At 34.0% G+C, this 13,149-nt stretch overlaps 1 protein-coding gene across 2 annotated transcripts in view; it reads right to left on the bottom strand.

Annotated features, from left to right (window-relative positions):
- The window catches only part of LOC145259145 (uncharacterized), a 455,191-nt gene that overhangs the window by 239,774 nt on the left and 202,268 nt on the right, over nt 1–13,149 (bottom strand). The window lies entirely within an intron of this gene.

The raw sequence follows: 13,149 nt of genomic DNA, 5'->3' as shown, positions 1-13,149 counted from the left end.
GAATCATCATTAGGCCAGATCAAACATACCCATTCCTGTGTCTTGATACATCTTCTATCATTATATGTGATCAGTTTTCTATAATAGTCAACCATATAGGAGCCTATTCGTGACCAGACACACACACACATAGACGTTCAGCTTTATATTATAGATATTGTAATTTAATGAAACATATTTGTTTTTGAAAGTAACTGGTAATACCCATAACAAAATAACGCAACAAAGTCAGAGAAGCGATCATTGTGATATTCGTTATTTATTTGGTGAGATTAAAATACTCAATTCCGATTTGTTTGCCTATACCGAACTTCAACCGGTACCCGTTATCTATATAAGCGAGAGTCCTAGCACTCTCATCAGTGAGAGCCCGGACTATCCACAAAAGCCTTAACTATCCACAAGGACCTGCATGAGTAAAAACAATGGTGTTACTATAACTGCTACACATAATATTGACGAGAAACCGAACTCTAAACGTCAACCATGATTGATGGCATCTCAGCAAGAAAGAAAGTCATGGAGCGACAGATTGTTACAGTCTTGTGAACTCGTACGCTACGAAAGCCCTAATTTGCCCATCTTACCCGAGAGCCTAAATTGATATTTATCTACTTTCAGTCGTTGTGTCAACTCATGATGATGATGATGATGATGATGACGATGATGACGATGATCATCATCATCATCATCATCGATTCAAGACACAATTATTTTTATTGAAATCTCTCAGTTGTTGTAATACTCTTTTTCATAACACCTGGAACGTAAGAGGCTACTATTTACGATCGCGTCTAGCAGCGAGATGTTTGTTCACATTACATTTCACCTTTTGCATGTTAGTACAGTGAGTGAAGTAGGAAACAGGAAGAGATTTCCAAAGTCTATCAGTTCGAGGGAAAAATCATTAGAATAAAAGACTTTCCGGCATCTAGGGGCATCAACAGTAAAGGGATGATTTAATTATAGCACATTCCAATAAAATACAAAGTTTCAAACATATGGCGAGAAGTGGATAAGAAAGCCACTGACTTGTCAACCATTGTGTATTTGTCGTGTGTTTCAAGAAAGGTGGAGTTAGAGGGAAAAGAGTGAAGGGGTTGCACTTTTAACAAAGAAGACATTATTTAATGTCAAAGGTGAATAGGCGTGTAAATGAGGTCGTTTTGCATGTTCGTCAAAAAACAAAAAAAAAACAACTCAGCGTATCTTGTACACAGACAAATAAATAGACACAAAGAATTCAATTGTCGTTTATAGATTTTCAGTTAATTACTTTTTTTCTTTCAAGTGGAGAAACAGATAAGACAGGGTAAATTTATTTAATCTTAGTGTCAGTGAGTGTCTATACAAGTGTGTTTATATGTCTTCATGTGTATGAACAGTACAGACAATAAGTGCATAAAATGATAATGTTTGTAGAAGTGTTTGTTTATGAGGAAGACATAGTATAAGAGAAAGAAAAAGAGACGAGAACGTTACGTTGTATAGAATTCGTTTTAAGTAGTAGGAAGGAGGGGATAAGAGGAAAAGAAGAAGAGCAGAAATGCAAATTTCATACTAAAAAAGAGAGAAGTACTATTACATACATTTCTCTCTCTCCCCATCTCTCATTCGATAGAGAGAAGCAGCGAGACAGAGCAAAAGTGAAAGGTCATAGAAAGACAGAGAGAGATTTAGAGAGAGATTTAGAGAGAGAGAGAGAGATTTAGAGAGAGATTTAGAGAGAGAGAGAGAGAGAGAGAGAGAGAGAGAGAGAAAGAGAAATATATAAAAAAAGTATACTTAGCATAATATTGTTTATAAGCTTTATTCTAATGAATATTTTATACATATACTTATGAGAAAATCCAGAAATTTTACTGAGAAAAATAGGCACGACAATATACTGTTGGAAATAATTCCATAGAAGAATAAAAGTCGAATATTTATTTATATATAAATATGAATAAATATGCGATGTAAATTTTTGGACGAGTATACATAAGGAAACAATCATTATTCCTACGTAACGAAACAGGTCTGTAAATGTACAGAAGTTTTGATATTAATTTATTTATTGCGGACTATTCTTCTCATCTTTATTGGTTGTTGTTTCACGATGTTTCGGCCAACTATTCCTCTGGTCTTCGTCAGGTGGTTACCGCGACGGATAGGAACTTCGAATCTCCTAACTGCATTCTCAGCAATTACTGCCATCCGTAGTTGTTGTCGTCTCACCACGTTTTTGGCCAAGTAAACCTCTGGCCGGCTTTGGGTAGGATTGAAACCGCTATCTTCAGACAATACTCATCTGGAACCGTAGAGATTCAACGTTTCTATCCACTGCGCGACGGGCCCGTGGAATTTCAGTAGTTTTCGTATAAACCCATGTAAAATAATGACGTTGTAGTAAAGAATATTTGATAAAATAAAAATGACTCTAAAGAAATAGTAACTGGTATTTTAATTTTCTTTTTTACAAGTATGTGAGAATCTAGATGAAGTCGATGCTGATTTTTTTCAAAATTGCCGTATTTTTGTATGAACGATTCTAATTAGATTTAAAATTACATGTGTTTTCACTTAGTTTTGAACGATAAAAATGTCGAAATGCTTTTATATTTATAAATCATAATTACATAGTATACAACGGATGGTGGTGTTGGAAGATTAAACTTAAGATCTAAAGTTTCATTCACGCAATCGGCCGATTAGTTTTATAGTCCAACTGACGAGTTTTTTAAAGACTTAACATCACTTGTTTTGGGATCTTTAATTATTAAATTATAATTGTCGTAAAGTGGAGGTCACTCTGTTTGGGTAGAATTATTTCGTTGAAATGCAGTCGTGTTAGGTCAATACTGTTCTGATGCATACAACTTGTCAGTTGTATGCATGGATAGGAATGTTGGGCTATCAGCCCCAACGTCTAAAGTTCGATCCCTAAGATCGATGGATCAGTTATATAGCCACACTAACGAATCTTTAATAGACTCACAAGCGTGTGTAGATGTAAAAAAAAATTATTCAATTATAATTATTGCCTTCTTAAAGGAGAGGTCAATCTGCTTGGGAATAATTGATTATTTCGCCCCGAAACATATGTAAACGTTGGTAAACATAGCATAATTTTAAGTTTGATTATATCTTTTTTATTTTTTTTAATAATTTTTTGCGTTAAAATTATTAAAAAATAATGTTCTATAATATCACGAACGTGTTGGATTTCTCGGCTAATCATCTTCACGTGACAGAAAAGCTAACAAAAAAGCCAGAAAACAGAAGAACATTTGGAACGGCAGCCGAGAATGTTAGTCAGATATGAAAAAAAAACAAAAAAACAAAACAAAAGACAAAACAAATCGGTGCAGCTCCAGAAGAAATACTAAAAAATTGAAATTATACGGCGCAAAAATTAGTGTCACATGATAAATGCTATAAAGTTAAGCATCGTAAAATATTGCTACTGGTCCTTTATGTAATACTAATTATTTTAGGTTACTGAGTTTTAATAATATATATTTTAATAGGTTTTCGAGTATTTTCAATCTTTAAAATTTAGTTTAAAAGTGTATTATTTCTATGTTGCTAATTCAAGTCTTTTTTTAATCAAAGTTTGGGGGAAATTATGTTTTTTTTTATATATGCGTGTATGTGTACACCAATTATTTTCATCTAGTAGAAGTATAACTTTTTAATTCCTCTGGTTATTTAGCTCAATCTTCGAAACGATATCAGAACCATTTAGTAATGATTATCAGGCATTATCTTCTGCGTAATGGGAGGCAGCTTGAGAAATCATACGTGCTGCTATACAAACATTTCCTTTCCGTCTTCATCGGATAAATTTCTCTATTTCATTTAATCTATTATCATTCTTTTTATTTAATTTCTTGTTCTTCTTCTTAACTTAAACTAATTATATAAATTTTGGGGGCACACTAATAAAACAGAAACTTCAATTATACAGAGTTATTCAAATGGAATCGAACGATTCTGTGACGTATTGCTTTATTTATCAAACATCTTCATGAACGGAGAATTTGTTTAAATTCTCAATGGTCACTTTAATTGTGTTGTTTCTTTTTTTGGCAATGTGGAATTGTTTGTTTATCTTTGGAATCTTCAGCAAAAGGCTTTGTGTGTTTCACCAAAGCAAATTCAGCATCAGTAGATACAGTGAACTATAAGAAAGCAAGTAGTTAAATAGTTTCAAGAGAGTTGAGGTTGTATAATATATAAAATCCAGAAGTATCACGATTTTTTCATCGATTGAATGACCCGATTTCCTCTCATCGCTTTCTCATACCTTGCTTTTTTTTACTGATCGTATGCTTCAATCTGCTTACGTTATTGACAAGAAATATTTTCGCTTTGTTCATTGCTTTCCAAAGTAATTTTTAGACTGTTGGCAGTTTTGATTTTGGGCTTAATTGCTGAATATAAAATTGATTTTAGGCTTAATTGCTGAATATAAAATTGATTTTGGACTTAATTGCGGAATATAAAATTGATTTTGGGCTTAATTGCTGAATATAAAATTGATTTTGGGCTTACTTGTTGAATATAAAATTGATTTTGGGCTTACTTGTTGAATATAAAATTGATTTTGGGCTTAATTGCTGAATATAAAATTGATTTTGGGCTTAATTGCTGAATATAAAATTGATTTTGGGCTTAATTGCTGAATATAAAATTGATTTTGGACTTACTTGTTGAATATAAAATTGATTTTGGGCTTAATTGCTGAATATAAAATCATCCGAGGAAAATTTTTAAACGTAATTTAAGGTCATCATTACTCAAGAAAAATGTATTTTAAAAAGGGCGGACACGATCGTAAGAATCAAAATGTCTAACAAATATAAAGTCAGAACATTTATTAAGTTATTACATGTGCAAAGTGAATGAATGATTATTGCCTTTACTTGAAATTTATTACTGAAATATAATTCTCACAAGAAATGGATATGAGGATGAAGCGCGGGGTTTGAAGTTGATCCTATATTTTTTCGTACAGTCTGCACATTCCATGAGCGATATTTTTGATGATGAGAAAAATGTGGTCCTCTGAATCAGCTGTTGCCTCAGGCCATTGGTTAATGGGCATTTTAAATCTCCTCATAGTATTTATCACCATTCATTTATCTATCTATCTATCTATCTATCTATCTATCTATCTCATTAACTATAATCTCTAAATTCGACTTTAGTTTTGATAAATGTTGACTCTTTAATCAAAAACGAAAAAACAAGTTTCTTACGAAATCAATTGATGTGATTCCCAAGCGTCTTAAAACAGCAGTGCTGTATGCTGACACCCATTTTGGAGTCTAAATAAAATCTCATACATTAATTTCTTGTAAGAATTATATTTCAGGAATAAATTACAAGCATTTAATTATAGTATACTATTTTCCAGCTTTCCAGTAACCATATATAAGACTAATGAAGACAACGTGGTTGTTAGATAATTCTCAATAACAAGAGCAAAATATTTTTTATTATTTGAGGGTAAACAGTTACATATGGTCGCTACAAATAGCCATCTGTTTCCGCCAAAGAAATTTCCCCAGGCGACCTAGGACCTCTTGACGCCAAAGCGGTCCTAGGTCGCCTGAGGAAGTCTCTTTGACTGAAACAGATGGCTATTTGTAGTGACCATATGTAACTGCTCACCCTCAAATTATATATATATATATATATATATATATATATATATATGCGCGTGTGTGTGATAAACTATGCATTTAGTATCAATTTCAAGAAGAAATCAACACTCGTTTACACAATCAATAGACATTATTTATACTTGTGCATTGATGCATTATTCCGTTCGTTAAAATTGGCAAACAATAATTATCTCAGCTGTTGTGCATACGCGCAGTTTATTGTTGTTTTAAACGGTGCGAATCTTTGCTGCGGTGTCATGTGTCTCATGTACATCCTTCTGCACCTTGAAAATTTTTTTTAACCGCAATACTGATTTTTGTTTTATAAAACATTTTTGAAGTACTTCGAAGTAGCTGATCGTTGGGTAATATTTATTGAGGTCAAATAGTTTTGTTATAATTTCACAACAGTCTTTTGATATTTGAAATTTCACATAGTAATTTCATCCTCTCTTTATCCCTTTTTGTATAAAAATAAATTAAACTAAAAACAGTTCATATCTTAATCCATTACTCTATGTTCTAATCAATTTCATTTATAATGAGCAGTTAAGACTGAATTATGTACGTACAGATATATAAACATATACACATCAATCCTGGTATTTTATCCTCGACACCAAAATCAACAGAGTGTATACCATTTCTGAAATGGTATTTTTCCTGTTGATTGCAGTATGAAACTGATCCTGTGCAGTTCTAGGAGGTCTGCTCTCCCAGGCTTTAGGTTCCTTTCTTTTAAAAGGGGTTAGTTTATTATTAATCGCACGAGGCGTTCCTATCAGTAAATTTCGACGGAACTGCCTAGGCATTTTTTGTAGGCCTAGGTGCTCCTTCTCTGAGGCGAAGGCTCTTCAACCCCACTTTTCGACCCTTGTTGTGGGAGAGAGGTAAATACCGACCAAACTTTATATAGATAAAATAAACGAAATTCAATAGAGTTTAACTGAATTTGATCAGTGGAAGAGAACGACCGAAATGACGTGGCGATAACCAGCTAGATAAGGCCACGAATTCGATCTTGTTCATTGTAAATTACAATTCTTTATCTAAGAAATTCCGACAAAGGTTATCATTTTTGTAACGCGCTTTTTAGGTCAAATTTGAATAAAATGAAGCGATTCGGATCAGGTAAACAACCAGTGCGAGTTTATCTCGATTCCGTTTGGCGCGAGATAAATAGAAATATGTAAGCGAAACAGACGAGCAACGTTTGGGCGGATTCCGTCCACTGTTTATTTGTCCTATTCGCTGAAAAACAGAAGTAAAAAAAGGTGCAACTACGTTTGCATTTGCGTTCTTTTTACAAAATGTCACGCATTCCAAAAGAATGTTTCGATTTGTCTTGTACAGAGAATTGTTTAAAACGGGGATGATCTTTTCCATTAAAATATTTGGTTCGTACACACACACACGCACAAACACGCGCGCGCACATACCCATACATATATATATATAAACAGCTTAAAATCTGAAATATTTGCGCTATCTTAACCATGCATGCCAGCAGCATTTATCCTAGGCGAGTTAAAACGGATTCCTTCAAAGGAGGAAGTGTCAAGGAGTATTAAATTATTCACAAGCTCGGCAAGGAAGATGGCGTTACGCTTTTACAGTTCTTTGCAAGAAGATGTTGACGCCCTTCTGCATACATCGCTTGCTATTTCCAAATAGTCACCCATTCGTCACTAACCAGGCTCAACGTTACTTAACAGGAACCGGTATGTCAACGTGATTATGCCGCATGCTCTATCCTAAGGAGATTACATAACACAAATTTTATAATTGCATAACATATGAATCTCTATGATATATTACATACTGAAAATAAGATAAACTTAAATTCAATGGTTAGTATTTCATATAAAATAGAGCTTATATATTTCAGTTCAGGTGAATAAAAAGTTATAACATAATTTACATTTAATAATCATAATCCAAAATTCGACATAAATCATTTTCAGTTTGATAATCTATATAATTATAAAACTCAAATGACCTTGTAACGAGTGATGTAACCCACTTTTCGGTTTACGACATCCGGTTGCGCATGCGCGCATAAACATTAACCCATAACAACGTAAACAAATAAACACAAATCGCTTCTTTCGAAGATTTTGATCTGCGTACTGAAATATTAACGTTATTATTTCGAAATTATTATTTAACATGGAAAGAGTGGAGTGTTTTGCAACTATTCTTTATTACAACTGTACTGTCGCTATTTTCTTACAACTAAACAACTTTAACCCGTTGACAAACATAAGAACAATTGTAGTAAAGCCAAGACTACTACTACTACTACTACTACTACTACTTCTACTACTCTATCCGTCCCTTTTCCTTCCTTCATTCCTTCTTTCCTTCCTCCCTTCTTTTTTTATTTTTGTTTACATTTCTAGATACAAAATAGTTGTGTGAGAACGGTGAATTTGTTGACACATTTACTAATCTGTTTCAACATTAGTTTTGTTTTATTTTATTTATTTAGGTTTTATTTTTTTGCTTCACGTTTTATTAATTATTTTATTTTTTAGATTTTAAGTTTCTATAACTTGGTTGAAGGATTATAATACGGGTTTTTCATTCTTATATTTCTCATCGGAATGTTCATGTGCGTTTTTGCTGCTAAATGACTTTCGTCGGCGTTCGATTCGTAGGAAAATTACGTTTAATTTTCGATTTTTGAGTGATTATTCGAAAAATAGTTAACTTTACACGAATAGGGACGTTTTTTTTTCATGTTTGAGTGATCCGTCTGTGATTTTTCATTTTAATATACTTTCATAGAAATGTTTCTGTTATGTCAAAAACAAACTATTTTCTTTACGTCACAAGTGTCACGCTCATACATGAATTCGTTAGCTAATATAATATACTGGCCCAACGGGTCACAGGTAGTCTAGTAGTAATACTAAATTTTGCCTTTTTTTAATTGTGTCACGTTCTATTTTATTATTAAATTCTTCTTTTTTCTCCTTTTTCTCTTTCTTTCAATTTTTCATTGTTCAATTACCTATTTTTATTTATTTTTTACCTTTATCCTCTTTTTAGCTTTCATTCTTTCCCTTATACTTTTTTCTTTTTTCATTTCTTTCCTTTCCTTTAATTTTTGTTCCACTCATTTCTGTCTTTTATTCTCAACTTATTCTGTTTTCCTTTCCTTTATTATTTCCTTATCTTTTCCTTCATTTTCTCACTTTATAAACCTTTCTCCAATCATTCGTTTTTCGTTTCTTCCTTTTGTCATTTTTTTCTAATTTTCTCTCTTTCCCTCTTTTCCACCTTCCTCCGTTTATTCTTGTCCTCGTTTCTTCTCGTTATTTATTTGATGCTATCTTCATTCTCTTTGACTTCACGCATAAATAAAATCGTCAGCCATATTGTTTGCCGTCACCGTTAATCATCCCATCGACTGAGGGTTTTGGGTCAAGTTCTTGACGCCAGTTTCAACATTTTATTTACTCAACCTCTTCGTGATATTCTGCCTGAACGTCTATAATCGGTCTAAACGCGATCTCTTTAAATTCATAACGCAATGACCGGGCAAACATTTCTCAGTCAATGTGCTTCGTTCTTCGTTGGCTTTTAGGGAGAAGAGTATAAATTGTCAAAGAAAAATAAAAGTGACAGCTTCATTGCATTAAAAAAAGTCACAATGTTATTAATTTTCAAGGACCCATGGCGTAGTGGATAAAGTACTGGGTAAAATTCAGTTGTAAGATACACTCTTATCGCAGTTGAAGACACATTTCTCAGTGCGGGCGACACTAAAAACACAATTGCGAATTACGGAAAAATTCTATCCAGTCAAATCTGACAGAACAAGAGCATAATACTCCGTCGATAAAATAAAATGTTCTGTTCGCAATTCCGTGAAGATTCCAAAGTCCGACAGAAAGATTCCCGAATTCGACAAGATATACTCGAAGAAGTTCCGAAGTTAAATCCACCGAATCGCTTTGCGAATAATATTCAAGATGAAAATACTAGAGAGAAAAAAAAACACTAGCCTACAAAGTAAAGGTGCACTTTATTGATTGGGTTCGAATCCGATCAGCAGTAATTATCACTTTCTGCAGTGATGATTGCGTGAACAGTAAACACTGGTGCCTGTAGGTATAAAAATGTTAATATTTATTCAAAAATGTACTATATATATATATATATATATATATATATATATATATATATATATATATATGTGTGTGTGTGTGTGTGTGTGTGTATGTGTGTGTGCGTGTGTGTGTGTAATGTCCAAAAAGTCAGTGAAGGGTTTAGAACTTAAGTAGCTTCTTTATTTCTGATATCTTTCTGTTATTTAAACACAATCTGACAAAGATATTGTTTAATTGTTTCTTTAAAAAATGCAAAATTCAAACAATGTTTATTTATGAAAAATAATGTCTTTTGAATGTTACCCATTTTCAGCTACGTATATTTGTGCTCTTTCCAAAACATTATTCATGACAAATTGCAGTATCTCTGGATTGCGATTTAACTCCCTTATTTCGTTCTGCAAGCTGGCAGACCTCGAAATGTCAAACCTCAAACCCTGCAAGAATTGAAGGAAAACATCAGGAACGAAATAAGGGAGTTAAATCGCAATCCAGTGATTCTGCAATCTGTCATGAATTATGTTTTGGAAAAAGCACAAATATGCGAAGCTGAAAATGGACAATATTTAAAAAACATTATTTTTCATAAATAAAGATTGTTTGAATTTTATATGTTTTTTTTTAATATTTAGAAATTAAGTTCCAAATCCTTCAGTGACATTTTGAACACCCTATATTTTATACTGTTTAGTCTCAAAATATCTACCCTCCCAAGCATTACCTTCTCTTTTATAGAATATGTGGTGTAGGTTCTCGTTTTGTGGCGCAACGGATAAAGTTTTCCATCCATTAGCCCGCTAACAAAGATTGCAGAATCTCTAGGTTTCAGGTGAGCTTTGTCTGAAGATAGTTATTTAACCCCCTTATTTCGTTCTGCGAGCTGGCAGACCTCGAAATATCAACCCCCAAACCCTGCAAGAATTGAAGGAAAACATCAGAAACGAAATAAGGGAGTTAAATCGCAATCCAGAGATTCTGCAATCTGTCATGAATGTTTTGGAAAGAGAACAAATATGCGAAACTGAAAATGGACAATATTTAAAAGACATTATTTTTCATAAATGTTGTTTGAAATTTGTATTTTTTAAAACCATTCTAATGTCTGAGTCAGATTTTGTTCAAATTATAGAAAGGTATCGTAAAAAAAAAAAAAAAAGAATCTATTAATATTTAAAACCCTTCAGTGACTTTTTGGACACCCTATATATATATATATATATATATATATATATATATATATATATATATATATATATATATATATATAAACTCTCGAATCTAATTTCTTTCTATGTTATATTGTTTTTCTTTTATAGCTTTCATAATTCTATGTATAATATTTCATTTATGATATATTATTAATTTTTTCCTCATGTGCGCATGTGCGCGACGTGTGTGTTTTTGTATTTTTTGAACGCATGTGACTCATGCACTTAAAATGTTGAAATATTTGTTCCAACTCTTAAAGTTATGTACTCGCCCAGAGTGCGTAACTGGCGCGACAACCTCTAGACAACTTGACGTGGCGCTTCAAAACGTCTGTTGACCTGTCTGGCTTCCCGCGAAACATGACAGTTACTGGCATTTTCATTTTCATAACTAACAGGTGGTCCACCTATTTTTTTAAAAAAATTCTTTCATTTTGTTTTTGCTGGGGATGGGGCATTCTATTGGATGTCAAAAATCCACCTGTAGTTAGTAGAAAAAACATCAATGTGCTTGACCGTAAGCTTTACAAACACTATTTTTTTTTTTACTTTAGTACTATATGCACACACACATTAATATATATATATATAGTTACATTTCAATATTTATTTTTCATGCAACACAGCTCTTCCAATGTTACAATATTTTTGATGAATAATGGGGTAGATATTTATTTGCTGCCCACCACAGCAAAATGTGGCACAAGGCCGGAAGGTGGAGAACAGGCGAGCTCACCTAAAGAAGGGTCACTCTCGCCTCAACAAAAATTGCCTGGGCACCCCCGTCGGCATTCCCCGGTAGGGGCGCCTCAGGCGACAAGCAATTAACTTGCTCCACTGGAAAGCCCGGTGACAAGGCCTGGGAGGGTGGGACCCCCTAGGCAGTACCAAAGCGGTTTACCTCAGTCCGACAGGTGCTGGGCCGGTTCCCGGCCCCTCACCTCTCGGGCTGAGTGTAAAGAACGGATCCTTGACGAGTACTTCTACCCTGTCTCCCTGCAGTGAAAGCCGCTAGGAGACACATCCCATCATGAATAATGGGGTAGAGATTTAATTGCTGCCCACCACAGCAATATGTGGCACAAGGCCGGAAGGTGGGGATCCAGCAGGCTCCCCTAAAGGAGGGGCTCCTGCAATTGTAAAAATTGCCTGAGTAATCCCGTCGGCATTCCCCGGTCGGGGCGTCTCAGGCAGTAAGCGATAAACTTATTCTACCGGAAAGCCCAGTGGCAAGGCCTGGGAGGGTGGACCTCAGTCGGTGTACCTCAGTCCGACAGGGTGGACCTCAGGCGGTGTACCTTAGTCTGACAGGTGCTGGGCCGGTTCCCAGCCCCTCAAGTAACGACTCCTTGACGAGAATTTCTACCCTGTCTCCCTGCAGCCGAAGCTGCTAGGAGACACATCCCATCATCCAAGATGAATTATGGGGTATGATCTCGCGATTCTATTTATAAACGATGCTGCTAGGAACTGACGAATCGAATTAATTCACGTTCTGCTACCAAACAATCAGAAACCAGAAATGCTCCATAAATATTAACCCTTTCTGTAGCAATTTCGCATATGTTTTTTTCCGTCTTGACACGGTAAGAATCTTTTGCTCTGTGAATTCCAACTCAAGAACTGTCTACTGCAAACCAGTCACCTCTCAGGACTTGTGTAGAACACTGAACCATCGGAAACTGTTCTGAAACTAAACATGGCTTACACTTCTGGTAAAGTTTATGTACACTTTTTCAGATCCATGTCATTATGCAGAAACGAACTATTATTAATATGTCAATGCCGTCTATTTCGTGCATATACTCTTCAGAAAAAATAGAAATCATTTGATTAGGAAAAATGCATGGCAATATAATGCTGCAAAAAGAAAAACTGTTCATAGAAAACTCAACATTGTGTGTTTGTCCTGGCAGCTATTTTTGTTTATATTTTAAAGCAAGACAGATTGTATTTAGGTTGTATTAAAGTTACATTTTTTTTATTATATTAAGAAGTTACTTAGTATAATTATTACTTTATTTATATAATATTTATTTTCTGTAATTTGTTAACTAAGGTTTTATCTCCCTCTTTCTCTGTCCCTCTCTCTATGTCTCCATGTGTATGCGTGTATATATATATATATTAATAGCGTAAATATACATACAGATTTTCAAATATTGCCTA

This window comes from Euprymna scolopes, chromosome 34, assembly GCF_053919585.1.
Source record: "Euprymna scolopes isolate OS-2025 chromosome 34, ASM5391958v1, whole genome shotgun sequence".
In the NCBI taxonomy this organism is placed as follows: Eukaryota; Metazoa; Mollusca; class Cephalopoda; order Sepiida; family Sepiolidae; genus Euprymna; species Euprymna scolopes.
The sequence above is the reverse complement of the archived record's forward strand: the minus strand, read 5'-3'. Positions and strand labels throughout refer to the sequence as shown.